At 40.9% G+C, this 26645-nt stretch overlaps 1 long non-coding RNA gene across 4 annotated transcripts in view; it reads right to left on the reverse strand.

Moving 5' to 3' along the window:
* Positions 1 to 26645, reverse strand: part of LOC138849636 (uncharacterized) — a 246831-nt gene that overhangs the window by 196396 nt on the left and 23790 nt on the right. For 3 of the 4 annotated variants that reach the window (XR_011388623.1, XR_011388622.1, XR_011388624.1), the window contains exons 2-3: positions 6454 to 6565; positions 5439 to 5580 (exon numbers count right to left, since the gene is read on the reverse strand). This is a non-coding gene — a long non-coding RNA (uncharacterized lncRNA). Of the gene's footprint in view, positions 1 to 5370; positions 5581 to 6453; positions 6566 to 26645 lie in introns of all 4 variants that reach the window. The other variant, XR_011388625.1, reaches the window with a different exon arrangement.

Here is a 26645-nt window from a genome sequence, read left to right on the forward strand (position 1 = left end):
GTGTATTAGAAAGGCAGGGTGACAGCGGGTGAGAGGAAGAGAGAGAGTTTTTTTCCATCTGGTGGCTCACTCCCCAAATGATTGCAATAGCCAGAGCTGAGCCACACCAATCCCATAGCCAGGAACTCTATCCTGTTCTCCACATGGATAGCAGGAGCCAAGTACTTGGGCCATCAACCACTGCATTCCTGGGCATGTTAGCAGGAAGCTGGATCAAAAGTAGAGCAGCCAGTACTTGACCAAGCACTACGATATGGGCTGCTGGTGTTGCAAGGGACAGCTTAACCTGCTGTGCCACAACGCTGGCACTGAAATGAATCTTTCTTATCAGTTGTTTCCCCATATTATTTTAATAAAATAAGCAAGAAATCAAGCCATAAGTCATTAGACAAACTTATTTCCATTAATGGCAGAGTAGTTCATGTTAGATACCTTCTCCCAGAGTAACAGTTATAAACTCTGGACAAAGCATGCAAAAAAGAAATCTGAAACCATTTGGAATTTTCCAAAGGCATGCAAAAATGAGAGGTGATCAATATTTAGAGGAAGAGTATGGCACCAGACAATTGCCCATTTTTTATGCCCTTTGCTTGAGAGCAGTCTCAATCGATATCACAAGAAGGTGGTAAAGCCTGAAAAGAAACCTAACTAGATAAGAAATCAAAAGACAAAATTCAGGGCAATAACAGCAGGAAACTGAAAAAGGAAAATGCTGGAAAGGAGAAAACCACACAGGTGAGCCCCAAATTCTCTGCATAAACTCTTCCCAAGCCTGTGTTGGACCGACACCAAAAATCTAGCTAAGGCTCAGAGAACTAAACCAAGATTTCAGTTGCTGCATTACAGGGGAAGGAGAGTTTAGAATCTGAAATCACCCTGCTAAAGCAAACAAACAAAAGCTATAGTCTTCAGTATAACATAACATTACTCAGCCTCTCTACAATAAATTATTCACAATATGGATGAAAATTATTAGACAATAATTTTTAGCCTCAGAAACTATTAGACATAGAAGAAAGAATATAACTCACACAAGAGAAATGACAGTCTCTATAGACTAACTCCAAGATGAAAGGTATTAGAACCAACAAATAAGAGTTTTTAAGCAGCCATTACAAAGATGTTCAAATATGTGCATAAGGAATGAGCAGACAGAAAAATCACAATAGAGAAATCCAGAGTATAAAAGAAACAAATAGAAATACTGAATTTAAAAAAATATAGTATCTGAAATTTAAAAATAAATCATTGATACACTTTAAAACACACTCAAAACTACAAAAGAAAGATTCCTTTAACATGAAGAGAGATCAAGAGAATTATCCAATCTAAAAATTGAGAAAGTAAATGGGGCCTTGGGGTCTTGTAAGAAAACAGGGAATAACAGGCATAACATACCTGTAATTATAGTCTCAGGGAGAGAGGGAGAGAAAGGAGAAGGAATGAAGTATAAAACTACTTTTGAAGGACAAAGAAGCAAAAAAATTACCAAATGTGGTAAACGATATACATTTCCAGCTTCAAGAAGTAAATAAAAAGATAACCACACTCACGTACCAAGCAGCCAAATGTAAACTGGCTACGCACACAGAAGTATCAAGTTAAAGCAACACATTATACACAGGAGAACACAGGAGTAAGCAGACTTCTCGGAAATAAATACGTAGAATAAAGATCAGAAAAGAAGGGATCAATACTTTTGAAGTGCTGAAAGAAAATTTTTAAAAAGTCAAAACTAGGATTATATGTATATGTCTAATGAAAATATCCTCAACACATAAGGCAGAATAAAGATACTTTCTTACAAATGAAAACTGAAACTGTAGCTAGCACTACAAGAAATGCTTAAGGAGCAGCTATTGTGGTACAGAGGCATACGCTGCCACTTGGGATGCCCACAGCTCACATGCGAGTGTCAGTATGAGCTCTGGCTACTTCCCATTGGACCTAATTTCCTAGCAATACACCTGGGGAGCAGAGATGATGGCTCAGGTGCTTGGGTTCCTGACACCCAAGTAGGAGACCAGGATGTAGTTCCTGACTCCTGGCTATTGTCTGGCCAGCCCTGGCAATTGTGGGCATTTGTAAAGTGCAACAGCAGATGAAAGATCTCTCTCTCTCTTTCTCTCTCTTTCAAATAAATAACTCTGTTTTTTAAACAAATGCTTAAGAAACTTTTTCAAGCTGGAGAGAAACGATAGCAGATGGAAACTTGGATCTCCCAGAAGGATCTTCTCAAGTGGTAAACATGTGGGAAAATAAAAAAAAAGTCTCTTCTCTTATTTTCTTTAAAACACACATCATTGTTTAAAATAAAAATCATAGCATCACATTGTAGGGTTTATATCATATATATGTGTGTGTGTAAATATATATATATATATATATATGATACATATGACACTTGTGGAAAGGAGGAAGTTGGAGATAAAAGCACAGATGGCTGGTGTAAGCGAAAGCTCCCCGGCAGTGCCCTCCACCCTCTTTTTTTAAGGTATAATTTCCATTCAGTAAAGTACACAAAACTAACTGTACAAGTTGTTGTCTTTATACATGCAACCACCATCAAGTTCAATATTTAAAATAGTTGGCTCCCCCAAAACATCCCCTTGTGTCCCTTCCCATCTGATTCAACTCTTCTTACCTCTGTCACCACAAATCAGTGCTGTCTATTCTGACAAGCATTGTTTTCTTTCCTTTTGCTCCCTCTCCATCCTCTACTCTTCCCTTGTTGCCCTCAGGACTATATTGGTACTCTGTCAAAGGTTCATCGGAGGGATATGTGTATCTATTCCTCAAAACTAGAAGAACAGACAAATTCATTTCTGAAGCAAGAAGCATGGGACTGAGTGAGAATAGAAGAATGGGGTTCTTCTTTGAACATGCCCTGGCTGCCAACTACATGGAATGAAAATAAACACTGCTTATTTTCCATTAAAACTGCACTTTCCCAAGTAGCCTGTAAACACACGGAGTCTGCCTAAGAGGATCCTTAAGAGGACTTCCAGTTCCAACTTTCTCTGATTTTACAGCCTCTGTAAGTGGGCTTCAAAGCTCTTCCCCAGGGCTATTCCAGCAGCACTGAGCAGCCAAAGGCACCTCACTCCACGTTCCAGAAATTGCTAATGATGATGATGTTGGCCTTGAGTGGAAGATGGCTGATTAGGAGGCGGTAGGTGGGAGAATGCAGCAAGCTCTGAAGATAAGTTAATTAATTACTGCAGTTTGTGCAGTAACACGAACATCAAAAGCCAGCAGCATGAAGGGCTCTTTGATCTCCAGTTCAGCACCCTTTCAAACTATTCCCTTTATCCTGCCCAGGAAGTTTTTGCTTCTTTCCACCTTGACTTTCAGGGAAAATTCTAGTAAGAGTGACCTCCAGTCCCAACCACTCGCTCAACAGTGAGCAGGAAATGGGCTAGAGCACCATCCTGAACATGGTTCGCTCCCCGCCTCTCAGCATCACCAAGGGCTCCTGGCCCCAACTACACAAGGCAGAATCACAGCTTCTCTTTTAAGAAGACTTTGTGCATCAGACGACCTGTACAAGAAGATTCTCTTGTACACCAGCATTACTGATAGGAACCAAAAACTAGAAACCGCTTAGATATCTTCCAAAATAGACCAAACACATTGTTGGGTGTTCTAGCAATGGAATTCCATATAGCCATGAAAATGGACACCTGACGACTCCATGGACCCACATGGATACACCTGACAGGCATAGTAATGAGCTGGAGAAACCAGCAGTGAAACAGCATATAATGTATGATCCCATTTATATACATTTCAAAAGACCAAACTGCAGTATTTCTAGATGAATAGAGGACAACAGCATAAAAAGCAGCAATGAGATGATTATGTTAAAATCAGGGAGGAGGCCAGCACCTCAGCTCACTAGGCTAATCCTCCGCCTTGAGGCGCCAGCACACCAGGTTCTAGTCCCGGTCGGGGAGCCGGATTCTGTCCCGGTTGCCTCTCTTCCAAGCCAGCTCTCTGCTGTGGCCAGGGAGTGCAGTGGAGGATGGCCCGAGTACTTGGGCACTGCACCCCATGGAAGACCAGGAGAAGCACCTGGCTCCTGCCTTCGGATCAGCACGGTGCGCCGGCCGCAGCACGCCGGCCGCGGCCATTGGAGGGTGAACCAAAGGCAAAAGGAAGACCTTTCTGTCTGTCTCTCTCTCTCACTGTCCACTCTACCTGTCAAAAATAAAAAAATAAAAATAAAATAAAATCAGGGAGGAGAAAAGGGTATAACTGGGGAAGGGCATATGAAGGAGGGGGTGTTTGGGGAGTGAGAAATGATCTATGCGCCTCTGGCCTCAGAATCAGCCCTTAAGGCATTCGGATCTGGCTGAAAAGCCCATGAGAGTATTTCAGGCATGGAAAGCCAAGACACTCTGGCAAAAAAAAAAAAAAAAAAAAAAAAAAAAAAAAAACACCACACCTAAATGAAAGATCTCCGCGAGTGAGATCCCAGTGGAAAGAACAGGTCATCAAAGAAGGAGGTACCTTTCTCTGAAGGGAGGAGAGAACTTCCACTCTGACTATGACCTTGTCTAAATATGATCAGAGTCGGTGAACTCAAAAGGCTTCCATAGCCTTGGCAGCTCATGACAAGAGCCTAGGGTGATTACTGAGGCCATAAACAAGAGTGTCAATTTGTGAAGTCAACAACAGGAGTCATTGTGTGCTTACTCCTCATGTAGGATCTCTGTCCTTAATGTGCTGTACATTGTGAATTAATGCTATAACTAGTACTGAAACAGTATTTTTCACTTTATGTTTCTGTGTGGGTGCAAACTGATGAAATCTTTACTTAATATATACTAAATTGATCTTCTGTATATAAAGAAAATTGAAAATGAATCTTGATGTGAATGGGATGGGAGAGGGAGTGGGAGATGGGAGGGTTGCGGGTGGGAGGGAAGTTATGTGGCGGGAAAGCCATTGTAATCCAAAAGCTGTACTTTGGAAATTATATTCATTAAATAAAACTTAAAAAAAAATAAATGATCTATGCTCCCTGAGTGGTGGTCACCTGGGTGTTCCCTTCACTACAAAATACATTTCCTCTCTGATCTTTTCAATCCCTGTAACCTATTTCACACTTTCAAATGGGGGTTACAGAAGAGAAAGCCTGAGATTTTTAACACTAGTTAGGAGAAACTGGGATTTAGGAAGGAGGAAGGAAAAAAGGAAGAGGAAAGCCTGTTTCATTGCTGCAGTGCCTGATAAAGCCACAGATCCAGCCCAAACCCACAGGTTGTCAGATTCACGCAGTGTGAGCATCATGCGGGCAGTGGAGGCAGAGCATGGAGTTATGTTTCACAAAAGAGAAATTTGTCTTTCTGGCCGCCCACACTTCACCTGTTCAGCAGCAGCCCAGGGCACTCAGCGGCGGGTGTTCTCACCAAGGTGCTGTCAGGAAGACCCACCTGGCACAGGGCAGCATGGCTGGTGCTGTCCTCTTTCACCTTTGACGGTGCCAGCAATCTTGATGGAAGCAATGGTCTCCCTGGTGCCAGAAGAGGAGGCTATAGCACTGCTTGGAGACACATCCTTGTAGAATGTAGGTTTCTGGTGGGGAAAACGCTTGCTTTTAGAGCCCTGCAAGGAAAGGCTGTGCCACTCTGGGAATTCCACCCACTTATTTCCAGGCTGCAGTTAGGTTTTTTTGCTAATTTACTGATTTGAAAGAGAGAGCAGTGTGCCCATATGCTGGTTTACCACTAAATACCTACAAGGCAGTGACTGGGCTAGCCTGAAGCCAGGAAGCAAAAACTCTATTCAAGTCTCCCACATGGGTAGCCAGAACACAATTTCTTGAGTTATCACCTGCTGCCTCCTAGGAAGGAGGCAAGCAGGAAGCTGGAGTCAGAAGCCAGAGCCAAGTATCAAACCCAGATACTCCAGCCTGGGACATGGGCATCTTCAACGGCATCTTAACCACTAGGCTAAACACCTACCTGTCTGGTTTCCATTTGTGCTTTCTGTCAGATTTCCAGCTGAGTTTTGTGGCACCACAGATTAAACAAATCAGATCAATGTCATTGACCCCAAAAGCCAGATTCTACAGCACCTGGGCCCAAACGCTTCCCAAGATGATTTGACTTTCCTGCAAAGATGGGTGGTGAGGTACGTCCTCACACCAGGTCAGAGATGTATTTGCATAACTTTGATAGACTTTGGTCTTCCTCACAAAAGCAAAGAAGTCCTTTCTGGGTTTTTTTGTTTTTTTCATTTAACATCCAAATTAGAGACTCCAGTGTGCTTTAATAGAAGTGGAACACATTTTAATCTGGTAAGAGGGATCACCAGCCATGGATAAGGTCAGTCCACAGACAAACACACATGGTAGAGACACGGTCATCCTGTTGCACTCTTGGGTCCACCTCTCCCACAGCACCTCCTGCTCTCTATCTCATGTTTGATAAATATTTGTGCACTAACCTTACTTCCTCCTCTGTTATTGGCCGAGGCTCCCAGGGTACACAATCTGTGCACGTGGATTCATCTTTGCCTGTCCCTGCTTGGACCAGTTCCTTGTATTCACATTGTCCCTCTGTAGAAAATGAGAACATGAGCATGTATTAGTCTAAGCTGTGCTAATAATGCTTAGTGTGTATGATCGTACTTCGCCCTCTCAGTCGGCCTCTGAGGTGTTATTGGCATTGCTTTGCAAGCAGAGAAACCAAGGCTTAAAAGTGTTAGCTGCTTACAAAGTTAGTCAACCAGTTAGCGCTGGCCTTCAGTCTCAAACTGCCCTTCTACAGTCCTGCTCTTCTTTTACCTTTAATGACTAAATGAACAGGGGTACCTATGTGATGAGTCACCCTAGTCCCTCAGGTGATAACACTGCTTCACAGCAAGCTTCATGGGGTAGTCCCTACAGGGGCTGGAGTAGCCCAAAGATGACAGAGCATTCAATTTAAAAACTACACATTGCATGCTACCTGTGCTAAGAGATAAATGCCAAGGGGACAGGGAAAGCAGAGAGGAAGGGTTCTAAACTAGTATGAGGCGGTGGAGGACAGTTAGAAGGGAGAGGACCTCTACCCAACGAGCTACTCTAGCACTTACAGTGCTGCATTATCAACAGCGCACATAACTAATGTGCTCAAATAAGTGACCTCCCTTTGAGACCCCAGCACTCATCAGAGTATGGCAAACAACAGGTGCTAGGTGACATGTTATTGAATGAGTTACCTAAAACCACCCAGAGAACCCTTTGAAGTTTCCATTAAAACAGCGGTGGCAGCAAACACTGTATGTCATGGTGAACATGGGAAATTCACAAAAACAGCAAAGTGTCTGTTCTCAAGGGAAGACAAACTATTGCTGTAAACATGATTTTTCAAAAGAAGCTGAATGTGCTAAGTGCTAAATGAATGGTAAAATACTTTGAGCATTGGTTCCCTGGAACATTTACATGCAGCATGGCTTATGAGTAAAGGCCAGTTGGACCCCGATACACAGGAATGAGGACCATGGGAATTGGGATGCCTGGGGGCATATAAAACACACTACAAGAAGAATGTAGATCAGAACAATGGTGTTCCCAAATTGGTCCCTGGACCATGAAATTTCACTTGGTTTCGTCCATTATCACCACCAAGGTCCTAGTAATTGGAGGGCAAATGAAAGCCCAGCAAAACCACTAGTTTTTGCAAATGCAAGATGGTGATAGGGAGTAGGGAGATAGGATCCAAATGCATTGCATTGCACTGTCCCTAGGGAGTTTGCTTGCTTTCACTCTCCCTCTCCCTCTCTCTCACTATTCTCACTACTATGAAATCAGAATGCCCAAAACTAAATCCCCTCTATAGCTATCTCAAGAAACCCAAATGGAAATATTTGATCTAAATATGCCTTTAGTTTTATTTGCATAATCAGGACAAGCCTCACCAACACTGAGCAGGGCCCACTAGCCTGTCGTTCCTCAGAAAGGTTGGAAGAAGCCACTAGAGGCTGATGATTGCGCAGCATCTCTCTGGGCTGCCAGGCTTCATGAGAGCAGCTTGCCCAGACTGAGCTGCCCTATGGTTTTACAACATGCAAATAGGCAGAGAAAGCTCAGACAAGATGTAGGCCAAAAGACAATACGGTGTTGATTTATAGAAAAAAGTGAAAAGGTCAGGCCTCTTGCCTACCCGAGCCTATAGCCCAATATTTATGAAGACAACATAAAGAAGAGGCTCTTGTAGGAGGGGAGTTTATTAGAAGAATCCATGGAAATTTCTAAGGTCTCTAAGTTGAGCAACCTGGTCAGGTATCAAGAGATAAAAAGAACCCGGAAGAACCAGGCACAGAAGCTATCATGTACCAAGACCTTTCTCACTCTGTCCTTTTTTCTGCTCCCCTTACACAGACATTTGTTCTTTTGTTTCTGCTTCTCTCTAAATACTGGCTTGCTCTGTTCACTTGCACATACATGAGCCATGCATAGTTGCCCAAGTCTGATTTTTTTTAATTTTCCAAAAACACACACAAAAATTCTAGCAACAATAAATAGCTCTAGGCATTTTTTCTTATCCTTTTAATAGAAGACAGTTGAATTTCTGCATTTGTTTCTATATTCAATCTGTTGTGATAACTTGTTTTGGTTGAAGTTTATGAAGAAAATTCAGTCTCATAGACATGTACCTTACAAACACTGGAGAGAGGGCCAGTGCTGAGGCACAGCCAATTAAGCCACTTTCTGTAGTACCAGCATCCCAGATGGGTGCCAGGTAAAGTCCCGGCTACCCCTCTTCCTATCCAGCTCCCTGCTAATGTGCCCAGGAAAACAGGAGCATGTGGTCCAAGTGCGTGGGCCCCTGAAACCACATGGGAGACTAGAATGAAGCCCCTGGCTCCTGACCTGACCCAGCCCTGGTCGTTGTAGCCATTTGGGGGGTGAACCAGTGGGTGGAAGATCTCCCTCCTCTCTCTGTGTGTGTCTCTTCCTCTCTAGCTGTAACTCTGAATTTCAAATAAATAAATCTTTAAAAAATACTGAAGAGTTTTAAAAAGAATTTATTTATCTGCAAGAGAGAGGAAGGAAAAGTATTCCCACCCATGGATTAGCTATTTCCCTGAATGTCTGCAACGACTAGGACTAGGCTTCGCCAAAACTGAGATCCCAGGACTCAATGAAGATCTCAAGTAAGAGGAAGCAACTACTATGTCATCACTGCTGCCTCCGAGGGTTGGCATCAGCAGAAAGCTGGAGTGAGGAGCTGGAGTCAGGCATAAAGCCACAGTCACCTTGTGGGTGCATTAACTGGCATCTGAATCACTAAGGTAAATATCCACCCCAAGAGAGCAGTATTGGAATTGGCTTTCCAGATGATTGTGAATAATCTTTGACACTATGCCAAAACTCAACAAATGGTAGTATTTTTAAAAAATTTGTATCTTATTTTCTAGAGGCAGATAGAGAGCACTAGCATACACGGCTTCTCTCCGCCAAATGCCTGCAACAACAGATGTTGAGCCAGGCTGAAGTCAAGATCTGGGAACTCAGTACGGGTCTCACACATGGGTCGCAAGGACCCAACTACTTGAGACATCGCTTGCTTCTTCCCAGGGTGTGTATTATCAGGATGCTGGAATCAGGAGCCAGAGCTCAAACTTGAAACCAAGGATGCCGACATGGGATGCAGGCTTAGTTTTTTGTTTGTTTTGAGAATTAAAATAGGTAAGTTTGTTTGTTTGTGGTGCAAAATAATGTTGGAATCCATGCATAGTTTTTTCATAAGTATATGCTTTTTCATGAACTTTTGAAATAACCTTCAGTTGGATGTATTCATATATTTAAAATGACAAGTATGTAGCTATTCAATAAGTAAAAAAGGTGTGTAAGAAATAAAGTAAATCCTAAAATGGTAAATATATAGATTTCAACCCTTTATATATATTAATGATACATGGAAAAGAATTTGGGGTAAAAGTTAAAAACCCAAACTTATGTGTATGAAAGTAATTGAAAATAGATCTTAGTAAAAAATAAGAATGAAATAGGAGAGGGAGGAGGAAGAAGGATGGGAGAGTGGGTGGGAGAGCGGGAGGGTGGGAAGAATCATTATGTTCCTAAAGTTGTATTTATGAAATGCATGAAGTTTGTACACCTTAAATAAAAGTTTTCTGGGTAAAAATAATTAATTAATTAATTAATTAATTTTTAGAAGACCCAAGAGCAGGGGCTGGCACTATGGCGCAGCGAGTTAAATCCCTGGCCTGAAGCGCTGGCATACCATATGGGTGCCAGTTCTAGCCCCAGCTGCTCCTCTTCCTATCCAGCTCTCTGCTATGGCCTGGGAAAGCAGTGGAGGATGGCCCAAGTCCTCGGGCACCTGCACCCATATAGGAGACCCAGAAGAGGCTCCTGGCTCTTGGCTTCAGATAGGCACAGCTCTGGCCATTGCGGCCATCTGAGGAGTGAACCAGCGGACGGAAGACCTCTCTCTATATTTCTACCTCTCTCTGTAGCTCTGTCTTTCAAATAAAAAAAAAATAAAGTCTTAAAAAAAAACAAGAGCAATAATTTCTGAGTTATTTCCAACCACTTTTTTACCCAAAGATGTGGGAGAGAACAAGTAAGACAACAACACAGCATATAAATGATAATATGAATATAGGATAAATATAAGTTTAGAAGAAAATCTATGTAATGAAATTAGGATAATTTGTTATACTGTCATCATAAACATTTCTTGCTGAGATAAAGGTTTTCAGATCAATACCCTAACAGAATTTTTAAGGAAATATTTTTTTCACTATACTTAAATGATAACTACATTGTTTCAAACAGCAATATTTTTCATATAATACTTTAGTTAAGATACATAGATATGCTTTGAAATATCAAGAAATGAGAGTCAATTAAATGCACACAAACTATATATTCATATATTTGTAAAAATGTGAATAACTGTTACAGGCTCAACAAAATACCTTGAATAAATTCACAGTCATAACACTGTCCAGTTTGCAACCTATAGCATCCTATGTACAAATGGCAGCCTAAAGAGTGCTCTGAATAGTTGCTGCCATAGATGCCATCACAAAAACAAAGACAAACCCAACAGACTCGAAGGTAGGAAAAAGCACAAACAACAAGCCTGGGAAGCACCGTTTAAAGATGCTGACCTAAGGGACACTCTCCTGTCCCCAGGAATCTCAATTAGCTGAAGTTCTTCTTACACTTCCTGAGAATCCACCAACTAGAGAGTAACGAAGATGAACAGGGATGGTCCATTGACCGAAATCAGTATGTCTGAAATAATTAAGCAGCAATGCTTCATTATACAACTCTCTAAGTCGTTGAGTCTATTTCATTTCGAACTGCGATTGCAAGGACCGCAGGAGGAAGCAGTACTGACCTTTCCACTAAGGCAGACTCCCAGCTGCGCTTCTCCCAGAATGCTCCATTTTCAAAGTTATTTACTTTCTCTTCCTCCTAATCAAACTTGTCATTCATTAATTTGCCAAAACAGAATTTTTCCCATTTCTCCAAAGAAGTTCACATTCTTAAGAACTAATAACATAAAAAAAAATCAACTTCTCTGAGGAGGCAGGCATCTTAACTACTAAGCCAAACGCCTGCCCCGAAATGCTGGGTTTCTTAAAGCTTGGTTGCAATGTGGAATCTGAAATCATACAGATCAACTTTCCTTAATGTTACACTGAAATCTATTCGTCTATGGTGTAATTTGAAGAGAGCTTTCAGCCACGCATTTGTCATTTGTAAAATACTGGCTCACAGACTTAATGCTTCATAACTTCCTAACGTTGATACATTTCATATAAATATGTTTTAAGAATCACATTTGTTAATATCACCACTTATCCCAACAGAAAGGTCCTTGAGTACTAAAAGCCTATGAGAGGGCTGATGTTGTAGCGCCGCAGTTAAGCTGCCACTTGCATGGACATCCCATATTGGAGGCCAATTCAAGGCTCAGCTATTCCACTTCCAATCCAGGTTAAGATGTCTGCTAATGTGTCTGGGAAAGCCTCGAGTACTTGAGTCTCTCCCTCTTTCTCTGCCATTCTTTCAAATAAATAAAATAAATTCTTTTTTAAAAAAGCTATTAAGCTCACAGTATCAGGCACAAGGTTTTCAAAATTCTAGGTTTTCTTTCAAAATTCAAATTTTACCACTAGCAAAAAATAATGTTAATTATTTACTTGAAGTGACAGAATAAATTTGCTAATTTTCAAAACAATATCTGCAAAATACCTGGGTCTGAGAAACATAATTTATTCCTTCAAATAATAATGGTACTCCTTGAAAAAAGAGTAACTATACCTGTTGAGTCCATGACTCAAGCAATCATGTAAGCGGTTTTCCTCAGACAACCACCTGCTTCAGTATGCAGTAGACATGCTACATGCATATGTATACTTCCCATTTCATCGCATAAAATATTAAAAAGATATGCATTGAAGATCAAGAGACTGAATTTAATATTTTTGTTGCTTCATCAAAGCCATTCTTACATTATATTGGCCCGTTTTTTTAAAAAAAGTTATTTATGTATTTATTTATTTATTTGAAAGAGTCACAGAAAGAGAGGGAGAGACAAAGAGAGATCTTCACTGACTTTCTAGATAGCTACAATGGCCTGGGCTGGGCTAAGCCAAAGAAAGGAGCCAGAAGCTTCTTCGAGGTCTCCATGTGGGCAGCAGGGACCCAAGCACTAGGGCCATCTTCCACTGCTTTTCCCAAGCCAATAACAGGCAGCTGAATTGAAAGTGGAGCACCCAGCATGTGAACTGGTGCCCACATAGGATGCTGACATTTCAGGAGGTGGCTTTGTCTGCTACACCACAGTGCAGGCCCCAGTCTTGTCTTTTTCTTTTCTTCCTTCCTTTGCGTGATAGTGAATAATTCTCTTATGATGCCTACAATGAGTGCCACTGCCTTGATAAATGCTAAAGTGCCAGCAGTATTACTTATCAGTGCTGTTACACAGTTGTTGAAAAATCATAATTAAAAAGGGCAAATGCTTCTTTGTGTTATGAAAATATTTTACCTTCATAATCCATGAAAGTACTTGGAAAGTAAACAGTATGCTACTGACTGACAAATGAATCACTGAAGAAATAAAAAAAGAAACCAAAAATTTCTTGAAACAAATGAAAATGAAAACACAGCATATCAAACCCTCCAGGATACAGCAAAAGCAGTATTAAGAAGGCAGTTTAAAGATTGGCATTGTGGTGTAGCAGGTAAAGCCATTGCCTTCAACTCTGGTTTATGTACCAGCTGCTCCTCTTCCAACACAGCTGCTTGCTAATGGCTTGGGAAAAATCAAGATGATAGCCCAAGTGCTTGGGACCTTGCACCCACAAGGAAGACCTAGATGAAGCTTGTGGCTCCTAGCATGGGTCTGGCCCAGAGCTGACTATTGATACCATCTGGGGAGTTAACCAGCAGATAGAAGATCTCTGTCTCTCCCTCTTCCTCTGTAACTCTGACTTTAAAAATAAATAAATAAATAAATATTTTTAAACAGAGGGAAGTTTATAGCAGTAATTGCTTACATCAAAAAATAGAAATATCTCAAGCAATCTAAAGATTCACCTCAAGGATTAATAAAATAAGAGCAAACAAAACCAAAATTACCAAGAGGCAAGAAATAATAAGAATCAGAGCAGAAATAAATGGAAACTAAAATATAAAAGATCAATAAATAAAAACCTGGTTTTTTGAGAGAATAAATAAAGCAAACAAAACTTTAGACAGACTAAAAGAGAAAAAACACACATAAATAAAATTAGAAATAAAAACTTTACAATCAATAACACAAAAATACAAAAGACCATAAAAAACTATGAAAAACTCTATGTTAGCAAATTGGAAAACTTTGAAGAAATTGATAAATTCCTGGATACATATAATGTACCAAGATTCAGTCAAGATGATACACAAAATCTAAACAGATCCATAAAAAGCAACAAGGGTGAGGCAGTAATTAAAAATCTCCCACCAAAGAAAACATTTCAAGAGGAACTAACTCCAATACTTTTCAAACTATTCCAAAATATTGAAAAGAATGGAACTCTGCCAAACTCTTTTATGAACTCAACATCAGTCTAATCCAAAACCAAAGATACAACACAAAAGGAAAACTACATACCAAATCCTTGATGAAAACAGACACAAAAATTCTCAACAAAATATTAGCAAACCAAATCCAACATTATATCAAAAAGATCGTACATCATGATAAAGTTAGAGTTATTCCAGAGATGCAAGGGTGGTTCAACATTTGAAAGTCAATAAATGTCATAAATCACATCAACAGAATAAAGAACACACTATATGGTAATCTCAATAGACGGAGAGAAAGCATTTGATAAGATTCATAATTTAAAGAAATAACCCTCAACAAATTATAGAAAAAACATACCCAAAATTTATAAAGGCTATATAAGACAAATCAGCAATTAATCTCAGAATGAATGGGGGGAAAGCTGAAAACATTTCTCTTCAGATTTGTAACAAGATGAGAATATCCACTTATACCACTCTCATTTAATAAAGTATTGGAAGCATTAGCAAGAGCAATTAGGGAAGAGAAAGAAATAAAGGACATTGAAATGGGAGAAGATGAGGTCAAAAATCCATGTTTGCAGATGACATCATGTTATATATGGAAAATCCTAATCACTCTGCTAAAATGCTGTTAGAACTGATAAACCAATTCAGGAAAGTCACAGGACATACAAAAATGAATATTTTTATACACTAACAATAATTTCTCAAAGAGAAATCAGAAAAGAAATTCCATGCACAATAGCTATAAAACAATCAAACACTTAGGAATAAATTTAACCAAAAAAGTAAAAGAGCTCTACAATGAAAAGTATAAAGTATTGATGAAAGAAATCATCAGCCAGCGCCGCGGCTCACTAGGCTAATCCTCCACCTTGCGGCGCCGGCACACTGGGTTCTAGCCTGGTCGGGGCACCGGATTCTGTCCCGGTTGCCCCTCTTCCAGGACAGCTCTCTGCTGTGGCCAGGGAATGCAGTGGAGGATGGCCCAAGTACTTGGGCCCTGCACCCCATGGGAGACCAGGATAAGTACCTGGCTCCTGCCTTCGGATCAGCGCGGTGCGCCAGCCGCAGCGCGCCAGCCATGGCGGCCATTGGAGGGTGAACCAACGGCAAAGGGAGACCTTTCTCTCTGTCTCTCTCTCTCTCACTGTCCACTCTGCCTGTCAAAAAAAAAATTAATTAATTAAAAAAATAAAAAAAAAGAAAGAAATCATCAAGAACACAAAAACATGGATAGTCTTCCTTTGCTCATGGACTAGAAGAATTGATATTGTTAAAATGTCTATATTACCTAAAGCAATCTACAGTTTCAATACCATTCCTAGGAAAAATATCAATTACAGTCTTTATATAATTAGAAAAATGGGGGGCCAGTGCTGTGGCGCAGCAAGTTAATGTCCTGGCCTGAAGCTCCGGCAATCCATATGGGCGCCGGTTCAAGACCCGGCTGTTCCACTTCCAATCCAGCTCTCTGCTATGGCCTGAGAAAGCAGTAGAAGATGACCCAAGACCTTGGGCCCCTGCACCTGCGTGGAAGACCCAGAAGAAGCTCCTGGCTCCTGGCTTCAGATAGGTGCAGCTCTGGCCATTGTGGCCATCTGGGGAGTGAACCAGTTGATGGAAGACCTCTCCCTCTCTCTCTGCCTCTCCTCTCTCTGTGTAACTCTGACTTTCAAATAAATGAATGAATCTTAAAAAAAAAAAAAAAAGAAAGAAAGAAAGAAAAGAAAATGTACTACAAACTATGGTAATTCAAACTGCATGGTACTAGCACTGGCACATTGTTCAATGAAGCAGAATAAAGAGCAGAACCACATACATACAATCAAATGACTTTCTACAAAGGTGTCAAAAATATACATTAGAGACAGATAGTCTTTTTCAGTAAGTGATGCTGGCAAAACTGGATGTATATATGTAGAATGAAATTAAATCCCTACATCTCACCGTGTACAAAAATCTTCTCAAGACAGATCAAAGACCTCAATGTAAGAATAGAAACTATGAAATTGTTCCAAGAAATCATAGGGAACCACTTCAAGACATTGGTGTAAGTGATGACTTCTTGGATAATATTCTAAAAACACAGGCAACAAAAGCAAAACTAGGAAATGGGATTATATCAAACCAGAAAGTTTCTACTCAGCAAACAAAACAATCAACAGAGTGAAGAGACACGTGGCAGACTGGGAGAAAATATTTTTCAGCTACTTATCTGACAATTATGTCTAGACAATTAATGTCTAGAATATATCAGCAACTCAAAAAACTCAATAAAAACAACAAGGACAACCAATCCAGTTAAGAAATGAGCTAAGGACCTGAATAGACAGTTCTCAAAAAAAGAAAGGCAAAACACCAACAAATATATGAAAAAAATGCTCAATATCACTAGCCATCAGGAAATATAAATAAAAACCACAGTGTCACCTTAGCTCTCTCAGAATATCTGTTATCAGAAAGACAGAGAGAAATAAATGCTGGTGATGATGTGGAGAAGGGGAATTCTTACACAGCGTTGCTGGAAATGTAAATTACTGCAACTCCTGTGGAAAACATTATGACAATTCCTTTAAGAGCTAGAAATGGAACAGCCATATGATCCAGCACTCCTACTACTGGGCATATACCTAAAAGACATAAAATCCTTGAATCAAATATATACCTGCTTCACCATGTTTTCAGCAGCAAAATATGGAACCAATCAAAGTATCCATCATCAGATGAATGGACAAATAAAATGTAGTATGCATACACAATAGGATATTATTTGGCTATAAAACAGAATGAAATCCTGTCATGTGCAGCAAAATGTATGTAACTGGAGGACATCATGTTGAGAGAAATTAGCCAGACACAGAAATACAAATACTGCATGTTTTCCCTCCTATGTGGGAACTAAAATGTAAAAAATAAAATAAAAAAGGAAAGCCAACTCAATTTGAAAACATAATGTTGATTACTAGAGGCTGGGACGGATGGGATAGATAAAAGGAGTTTGGATAAAAGAACAGGGAAGCTGGGTGGTTAATTAACTGTGAAAAATATACTAATATAAGATGTTAACAGGGAAATAGAGTGAGTAGTATATGGGAACTCTTGGGAGAACAGATTTCAGATCATTCATATGTACAGATTTCATATTTGCAATTTTAACCACAGAAGTATACTTCATTACTACCTCACAATTTGTGTTATGTGAATTTAAAACTATTCTGAGGGGTCAGCATTGTGATACAGCAGGTTAAACTGCTATCCGAGATGCCAGCATCCCATATGTATACCAGTTTGTGTCCCAGCTGCTCCACTTCCAATCCAGCTCCTTGCTAATGGCCTGGGAAAAGCAGCAGAAGATGACCCAAGTGCTAGGACCCTTGCCACCCATGTGAGAGACCCAGATGAAGCTCCCAGCTCCTAGCTCCTGGCTCCTGGCTCCTGGCTTCAGGCTTCAGCCTGGCCCAGTCCTTGCCAATGTGGCCACTTGGGGAGTGAACCAGCAAATGGTAGATCTCGTTCTTTGTTTCCCTCTCTTTCTCTGTAACTCTATCTTTCAAATAAATAACTATTCTGAAGTAAAATGTTTTTTTAAAAAAGAAAGGAATTGTCAAGTCTGGCAGATATGAGATTCAGGCTACAGTGGATTTTTTTAAGATTTATTTATTTATTTATTTGAAAATCAGAATTACAGAGAGAAAGGAAGAGACAGAGAGAGATCTTCCATCTGCTGGTTCACTCCCCAAATGACCACAATGGCCAGGGCTGGGCCAGGTCAAAGACAGGAGCCAGGAGCTTCCACGTGGTGTAGAGACCCAAGCACCGGCACCATCTTCTGCTGCTCTCCAAGGTGCATTAGCAGGGAGCTGGATCAGAGGTGGAGCAGCCAGGACTCAAACCAGTGCCCGGATGGGATGCCATGGTTGCAGATAGAGGCTTAACCTACAGGCTACACCACAATTCTGGCCCCACATTTTTTGTAAATGATTTGGAAAGATGAAGAAATTCAGCTGAAATGTATCTTGGGCCCTTGCCAGAACACAATGAACAGCTCAAGTATATACAAAGATATATAGATTCAAAGTGCTTTGACACTCATTGCCTCATTTAATCCTCTCAACAGGGCTGTGAAATAAACTTCATTACTGCCACTTTTTTTTCTTTTTTTTTTTACTTTATTTAATGAATATAAATTTCCAAAGTACAGCTTTTGGATTACAATGGCTTTTTCTCCCCATAACTTCCTTCCCACCAGCAACCCTTCCCTCTCGCACTCCCTCTCCCCTTCCATTCACATCAAGATTCATTTTCAATTCTCTTTATATACAGAAGATCAATTTAGAATATATTAAGTAAAGATTTCAACAGTTTGCTCCCACACAGAAACACAAAGTGAAAAATACTGTTTGAGTACTAGTTATAGCATTAAATCACAATGTACAGCACATTAAGGACAGAGATCCTACATGAGGAGTATAAGTGCACAGTTACTCCTGTTGTTGACTTCACAAATTGACACTCTTGTTTATGGCATCAGTAATCACCCTAGGCTCTTGTCATGACTTGCCAAGGCTATGGAGGCCTTTTGAGTTCACCGACTTTGATCTTATTTAGACAAGGTCGTAGTCAAAGTGGAAGTTCTCTCCTCCCTTCAGAGAAAGGTACCTCCTTTTTGATGACCTGTTCTTTCCACTGGGATCTCACTTGCAGAGATCTTTCATATACGTTTTGTTATTTTATTTTTGTTTTTGTTTTTGTTTTTGTTTTTGCCAGAGTGTCTTGGCTTTCCATGCCTAAAATATTCTCGTGGGCTTTTCAGCCAGATCTGAATGCCTTACGGGCTGATTTTGAGGCCAGAGTGCTATTTAGGACATCTGCCATTCTATGAGCCTGCTGTGTGTCCCGCTTCTCATGTTGGATCGTTCTCTCCCTTTTTTATTCTATCAGTTAGTATTTGCAGACACTAGTCTTGTTTATGTGATCCCTTTGACTCAGTCCTATCATTATGATCAATTGTGAACAGAAATTGATCACTTGGACTAGTGAGATGGCATTGGTACATGCCACCTTGATGGGATTGAATTGGAATCCCCTGGCATGTTTCTAACTCTACCATTTGGGGCAAGTCCGATAGAGCATGTCCCAAATTGTACATCTCCTCCTGCCACTTTACAAATGTAGAAGCAAAAGTATAAAGAGGTCAAGTAGCTTGCACAAAGCCACATAGCAGAGAAGTAACAGAACCTAGGTCTCCTGACTTTAAGCAATGGACTTAGTCACCTGCTTCAGAGCCACTGTCATGGTGACTGTGTTCTAGGTGAAAAGCGAGGTGCATTCAAGAGTAGCTAAGGTTTTGGAATAGGCGCCCTGTATCTGATGGAAGAGTGGATACTGGAAGGTGTAAGGCTCACTGCCTAGACCTTAAAGTTAAGAAAAGAGAAGAGAGCCAGAGTGTCAGAAATTCCCAATTTTCCTGAACTCGGGACAACTGATTGCAGCAAAGACCCTGTGTTCCTCCATGCTGTTGGCCACTCCATCATATGTCATGGAACAAGCCTGCCCTCTCCACTATCCCCTGTCAGTAAGGGGTAACTTTACACGGAGAAACGATGCAGCGTTTGAAAAATAAAGTATGATGGCCGGTGCCGTGGCTCACTAGGCTAATCCTCCGCCTTGCAACACCGGCACACTGGGTTCTAGTCCCGGTCGGGGCACCGGATTCTGTCCCGGTTGCCCCTCTTCCAAGCCAGCTCTCTGCTGTGGCCCAGGAGTGCAGTGGAGGATGGCCCAAGTCCTTGGGCCCTGCACCCCATGGGAGACCAGGAGAAGCACCTGGCTCCTGTCATCCGATCAGCGCAGTGCGCCATCCGCGGCGGCCATTGGAGGGTGAACCAACGGCAAAGGAAGACCTTTCTCTCTGTCTCTCTCTCTCACTGTCCACTCTGCCTGTTAAAAAAAAAAAAAAAGAAAGAAAGAAAGAAAAATAAAGTATGAAAGTGTGTATTTATTAACCATCCGATGTGGATTCCTGTGCTCAGACTAGGAGTGAAAGTACAGATTTTGTTAAATTGTAAACACCTTTTTCCATAGTCCACCAGCTGGAGGACCTCTCACACGAGAAAGAAACATCAGATCTAAACAGAGGGGTGTCCATTTAGGGAGCCTGGCTTTGATCCTTTCCTTGACACAATCCAGTTTCCTCTAACCCCTTTCACCCAGTATCAGTTTCTAGGATGTTATTCCAAGAGGCCTGAGCCAAAAGGAAATGAAGATTAAAGCTAAAAAGGAAACCAAGAGTATGCTTTTAAGATACACAAGCAAAATCCAGCATAAAAACATCCAGGCTTTGAGTTCCGAAACACAGCCAATGGGTCACCACTATGGAAGGAAACTGATAACAGCCTAGCATAGGGTGTCCAATATGGGGTCACTAACAACTTGGAAATTTTGAGACTTGAAAAGCAGCTGGTCTAAATGGAGATTATGCTTTACATTTCAAAGCCTTACTATGAAAATGCAAAATATCTCATTTAGACTTTCTGTATTGATTATATGTTATACTGAGTTATATAAAATACATTACTCAAATCAATTTCCCATATTTCCTTTTATATTGTTAATATGCCTACCAGGTAATTTAGCATTATATATGAGGCTCATGTTGTATTTCTATTGAGAGCACTTGCCCACAGGTCAGTTCCAAAAGCACTGCTAAGCCCACCCCCTTTGACTCCCTCACTTTTATTCTGGATTATATCAGTTTATTCCCCCTTTAATTTTTTAGTTACTTCTCACATTCTAACAATAAAAAATGATTTTAAAGGGTAACTCATTCAGATTTGGGTGGGCAAGTTATGATGATAAAAAATTGCAGAAGGGGAAGAAATGATCTAAAGTCCAGGTTCTGGTTGATTGAGAATGTAAAATAATAATAATAATATAAATCTTCTCGTTTATCCTCTTAACAAAGAGAGAGATGTGCTCTGCATGACAAATTGGTGTCCCTTCTAGAGAGGAAAGGATAAATAATGTAATGATGACAGATTAGTTCCTATTTGACAATCACTAAAAATGAGTCTGTTGACTTTGAGGTCTCCCCCCACAACTAGCAGGTGCTCAAAAAGCTGGAACAAATTACCAGTTAAATGCTATCACTTTGTGAAAATAATGCTGAATATGTCCTGAAAGAGAGAATTAAATTGCTGCTTGGTCAGGAGACGAGGAAGGGGAGGTAGGTGGGGGCTGCGGTGGGAAGTTTTAGTAGAAGGCTGCTGTGCAGCCGCTGAAATATTTGAGAAAAGCTAACCAATATTTGGAGAGTCTGGAGGAATTTCCAGTCTTTGCCTTTAGGCTTTAGACAAACTTTTATTTCAGCAGAGCCCAAAGCAGTTTTGCGGGTTACAATAAAAGTTAACAAAGGGGTAGGCTCATTGTTTGGTGACTTTACTGGAATACAGAAAAATACAATAGAAAAACGAAGATTTGAAAGTGGGCATTGCAGAACTTGCTGTAATTCTCTACAAGATCGGGACTCTGCAAGTCTCAAGTTTCCCATTGTTACAAAGCTGACCTTCTTCTCAGCTCCCAGGAGTGATCCACTGCTTCCCACTGGACCTCTCTACCCTAATCAGAGGCTTGTTAAACAAGTCGTACAGAAGTGCACAGGTAGCCCATCAAATCCGGCAGCCTCCACCTCCCTTCCTATTGATTCAGGCACTCCTGAGTGATCCTCCAGGCCTGGCTCCACTGTTGAAATATGTACTGTATCGAACAAAGCAGTTTGTAGGGAAACAGGAATCTAGACAGGAGCACAAATCCTGATAAACCAATCCTCCCAACCTCGCTGCTGCCCAGGTTTCATCCTGTACCATTCTTTCTCAGCGCCTGTTAGATGTGCTCCGAGGTCTGTGCATTGCATTGCTGTGCAGTTTTCCCCCTTTGTCTCTCTTTGGCAGCCTCCAGTTAGCTTTCCCAATCCCATACCCCTTCTCCTCTTGCCTGTGCCTGTGTTACCCTCCCAGCTGCCTGGGAACGACCCTACTTTGCAAGTTTCCACATGTGGATGAGCTGAGTTTTGCTAGGATGTTTTGAAATGATGAAACCAATCCCTCCCCCAAGCAGACTGACTCAGCAAAGATCGTTACAAATGTCCCACATTTTACAATCGTGGGAAAGGGGAATTAGAGTTGAGATTAGTTCAGAAGATGCCACTCTTCAATATTGTGCAACTAGTTCTAAGATATTTTGAAGAAGCTATTAGGAAAAATTAAAATGTTCATTAAATTTAAATGAACATATGGTACAAATATACTTCAACCTGTACAGACAGAAAATTTAGCACCTAATCACATACCTTCAAATTAATCATAACTCACATCCAGATAAGGGAGACAGTATTAACAGTCCTACATTTTCAAATGCAAAAATCTTTGCCACAGTAAAGTTTTAAAATTATCCAAAAGCATGGAGTACCAGTCTGAATTAGCCAGTGTTGCTTATTCGGGGCCAGTACCAGACAAAGGATTGTGGAGAGAAAAAAGAAAAAGATGAAAGGTGGACAGGGAGTTACATAGTGGGGGGGGGGGGGGGAGAAAGGGAAAGAGAGAGGGAGAGTGGGAGGGAGGGGAAGAGAGAGAGAACAGAGGGAATGAGGGAGGGAGGGAGGGAGGAAGGGAGGAAGGAAAGAAGGAAGGAAGGCAGGAAGGAAAGAAGGAAGGGAAAGAGAGAGAGAGAGCAGAGGGAGGGAGGGAAAGAGGGAGGGAGAGAGTGAGGGAGGAAGGAAGGAAGGAAGGCAGGAAGGAAAGAAGGAAGGGAAAGAGAGAGAGAGAGTGGAGGGAGGAAGTGAGGGAGGGAGGGAGGGAGGGAGGAAGAAAAGGAGAAGAGAGGGGAGGGGAGGGGAGAGGAGGGATGGGAAGGGAAGAAAAGGGGAGGGGAGGAATTAATGAGAGCAGCCACAACAAACTACTGAATGAATTTAAGGGATTTTGAGAGATTTTAAATTGGTCCCCAAGTTTGGAACAAAGATCAGAGAGAGAGAGATCAAAGCATTAATTCTGATAAAAGCATTAATGAGGGACAGGTGTTTGGTCCTGTGGTTAAGATTCTGCTCAAGATGCCCACATTGCCTGTCCATACTGCCTCCACTCCTGATTCCAGCTTCCTGCCAATACAGATCCTGGGAAGCAACAGGTGATGGCTCAAGTGACTGGGTCCCTGCCGCCCACATGAAAGAACTGGATTAAGTTCAGGGCTCCCTGCTTTCCACAGTATGATCCAGCCATCAAGCATTTGGGGAGTAAATCAGCAGATAGGAGCTTGCTCTTCCTCTCTGCCTCTCAAATAAATAAATAAATAAATAGCATGGTTAGGAGAACATGGTTTTGCTGCCTGGCCTTAGAAGGTTGTACAGATTTACCTCTGACCTAGACAAGCAAGACTGGCCCACCACTGGCCATGCCAAGGGAAGGCCCCTTAAAACACAGTAGGCACCAGAACAAGAGGAAGAGACTGTATAAGAGGGGTAAAGGTAGGGAGAAGTCAAGAGTCTAACCCCAGCTAGAGATTGTCATGGAAACAGTTGGGAGGATGTTCACAACCCAGCCTATGCCCAACAAGAAAGGATTTGCTCTACAAAATGCCTCAACTCCCCTCTCCTCTAATACATCTTTCCTACCTTTCTCCCCTGTAGGATGACTCAGTAGGTTGGCTCAAGTTCCAACCACCAATCCCAACCTGCTCCTCACCTCTACCAACACAGCAATAACACAAAGACGTCCATTTCCATAGGCTTGAGTTTTCGTCCTCCTTTGCTCTTCACCAATATTATTCCTCCTTTTCCCTTACAATAAAACCCAGTTTAAAAGAATATAAAGAAAGTAAGAATATACCACAAAAGACAGAAAACTGAAAAATCATTCAATCATTCAGTTATTACTGAGTATCCAGTGTGTGTATCCAGGGTACTGTGAATATGGTTGTCATGCCGTGGAAATTCTACTCGATGCAGGAGAATCACAGCAAGCTGCCCAAAGAGATCCATCTTTACATGCAGAGTAAACATCAAAGATCTGAGTTCCCTCCAGACTCTTCCACTAACTGTGTGATAACATTCCTCTGGCCTCCATCACATAAAGAGATAGTATTAGTCAAATAGAATGCTGATTCAAAGTTCTCAAATGGTTCCCTCCCCACAAAGGTTTTGCCAAAGAGAGCCCCTCCTGGACAACACCAAAAGCAAATGTAGACATATTTCACTTAGCAACTGTCCTAGCAGAAACTGCTGTGAAATGTGAAAGAATTCACAAGTCAGACACCACTTTTTCTATTTCAGAGAAAAATTCTTTCAGGCTCATTGATTCTTTTCCTAAGCCAATGCAGATATAAAGAAGCAAATTGGAAAAACAAACCAGATGCAAAATGGCAGCGAGAAGTGAAAAACCATGGTGGATCTATCTTAGTTAAATATCCCTGAACGTCTCTCCATAGAGAGGGGAAGCAAAAAGCAGTTGTGTTGATGACCAATGTATTTAAGGTACATTCAGTAGGCTTTATGATATATACATGTACACATAATACACACACATGACACATGCAGAGCCTTCAAAATTTAATTAAAACAATACTATTTTAAAACTATGCATTATGATTATAAAGTAAATTGAAAGTATGTCATTATAAAAATTAAAAGAAAAATAAGAAACGAAAGAGAATGGAGGGTGGGAATGGGGCGATAGGGAAGATAGGGTAGGAAGTATCATTATACTCTTAAAACTGTATATATGAAATACATAAAATTCATTCACTTTATGTAAGTAAAAATTATCTTAAAACTATGCATAGATTTCAAATCTTCTTAAAATAAAAATATTTTAATTCATTTTCCATGAATTTTTTGAAGTACTCTAGGGTGTGTGTGTGTGTGTGTGTGTGTGTGTGTATGTGTGTTTAGAAAAGATTTCTATTCATTAGACTTAAAAGCAGAAATGTTTAGTGCTTTAAAGAATAAATTTCTCTATTCTGGAAAATTAATTTATATTCTCTTGTGTGCAGTTTACAAAGCAAATTTGTAATTTCTTTCTTTCCCAGCCCTTGCAAGCTCAAATGCTTCAGGAGTCAAACAAGTAATAAATATGTAAAGTGATTGTATACATTCAAACTCAAAACACAATTAAAAACTCGAATATTAAACTTTATAAATTGTTCAAAAGTTATGACCCCCCTATCTTAATTACAGTTTAAGAGAAAGCTACTCCTGAACTAAGGTGACCCTCTGAGAGCGATCCTAGTATGAATCAACATGTAATGATCGACATGAATGTGGATAGAAATCACCTGTCCTATAACTGGTATGTAACTACATAGCTGAGAATAGTCACTGTCCAGTTTATTCAAGACATCTAGGGTATAGTTTCAGGAAGGCGGGACTGATGGAAATTAAGAGAACAGGAAGGGCACTTGCTGGGCTGCCTTTCCAACAGCCATTGCTTTCTTCACTGTTGTCAGTGAAAAAGCCAGATATGGCCCTTCCCAGCCTCCCTTGCAGCTAGGGGTTAAAAGGTGATAGAGTTGTAGCCACAGGAATCATGAGGGGAGATCTGCTGAGAAACTCCTGGAAATTTCTTTCTCTGTGATAATAATAATAACTGCAAGAAGAAAGCGTATCCCTTCCCTGGGTGCAGAGATCAGGGGAGATAATGGAGACTTCAAAGCAAGTGCAGGCAAAAGCCAAAGTAATTTGAACTTCAGAAGGACTGATATTACAAATTTATGTTTACTCTTAGAGAACGTTTTATGGATCAAAGCGTTGTGTCTAACTCTTCAGACACTCTCCAAATCAAACACTGCAGTAAATAAAAAACCATGAAACCAGATTTGAAAAAAAAAAAAAAAGAAAGAAAGAAATTCTGAGAGGAAACTGTCATGTTCACTCAGAAAAGAGTTGACAGTGAATGGTTTTCTCTGGGATACTGAAGATCCCCAGAGAGGCCCAGAACAATCCTTGTGGAGATGCTCCAGCGGGGTTAGATATCCTGTTTACAGCAAATATCATGATGGGTTTCACAAGCGCAGTTAGTGATCTCTGTCGAAGAAAGTATTCGATCAAAACAAAATAGAATGAAATGTTAACCTCTTGTTCAACTTGCTACACATGAACAGGAACACCAAGAGACTATTTCAACGGCATCAGTCCCCTCTTCTGTACCACTTAAGGTTCTCTCACTCTCTCCCTTTTTGTGGCCTCTGACCTCTTGTTTCAGCTCAGCTATGGAAGAAGCAGCCAACTGTAAATTCCAACCAATTTCACTTGGGCATATCAACAGCCCTTCGCTTCATGCGTCCTCCTCTCCTGCCCTGTGTCTTTCCTGCTGATGTTTGTTGCAATCCACAACACACCGTGCCTACACATGTGCATTTAGGAAGGGCAAGGCCATTAACAACCAGGGGAGTCAGGAAACAATAATAACTCCCCCTCTCTCACCTGTGAGGGCCATCCTGAGAAGCAATCATGTATGTCTGTCAATAAACAGAGCCCCAAGATCAAGGAATCAGTTGCTCCTGATAAATTCTCTCAAGGTGCATTTCCCTCCTTCCCTGACTCACT

Source organism: Oryctolagus cuniculus, chromosome 5 (assembly GCF_964237555.1).
Source record: "Oryctolagus cuniculus chromosome 5, mOryCun1.1, whole genome shotgun sequence".
NCBI classification, from domain to species: Eukaryota; Metazoa; Chordata; class Mammalia; order Lagomorpha; family Leporidae; genus Oryctolagus; species Oryctolagus cuniculus.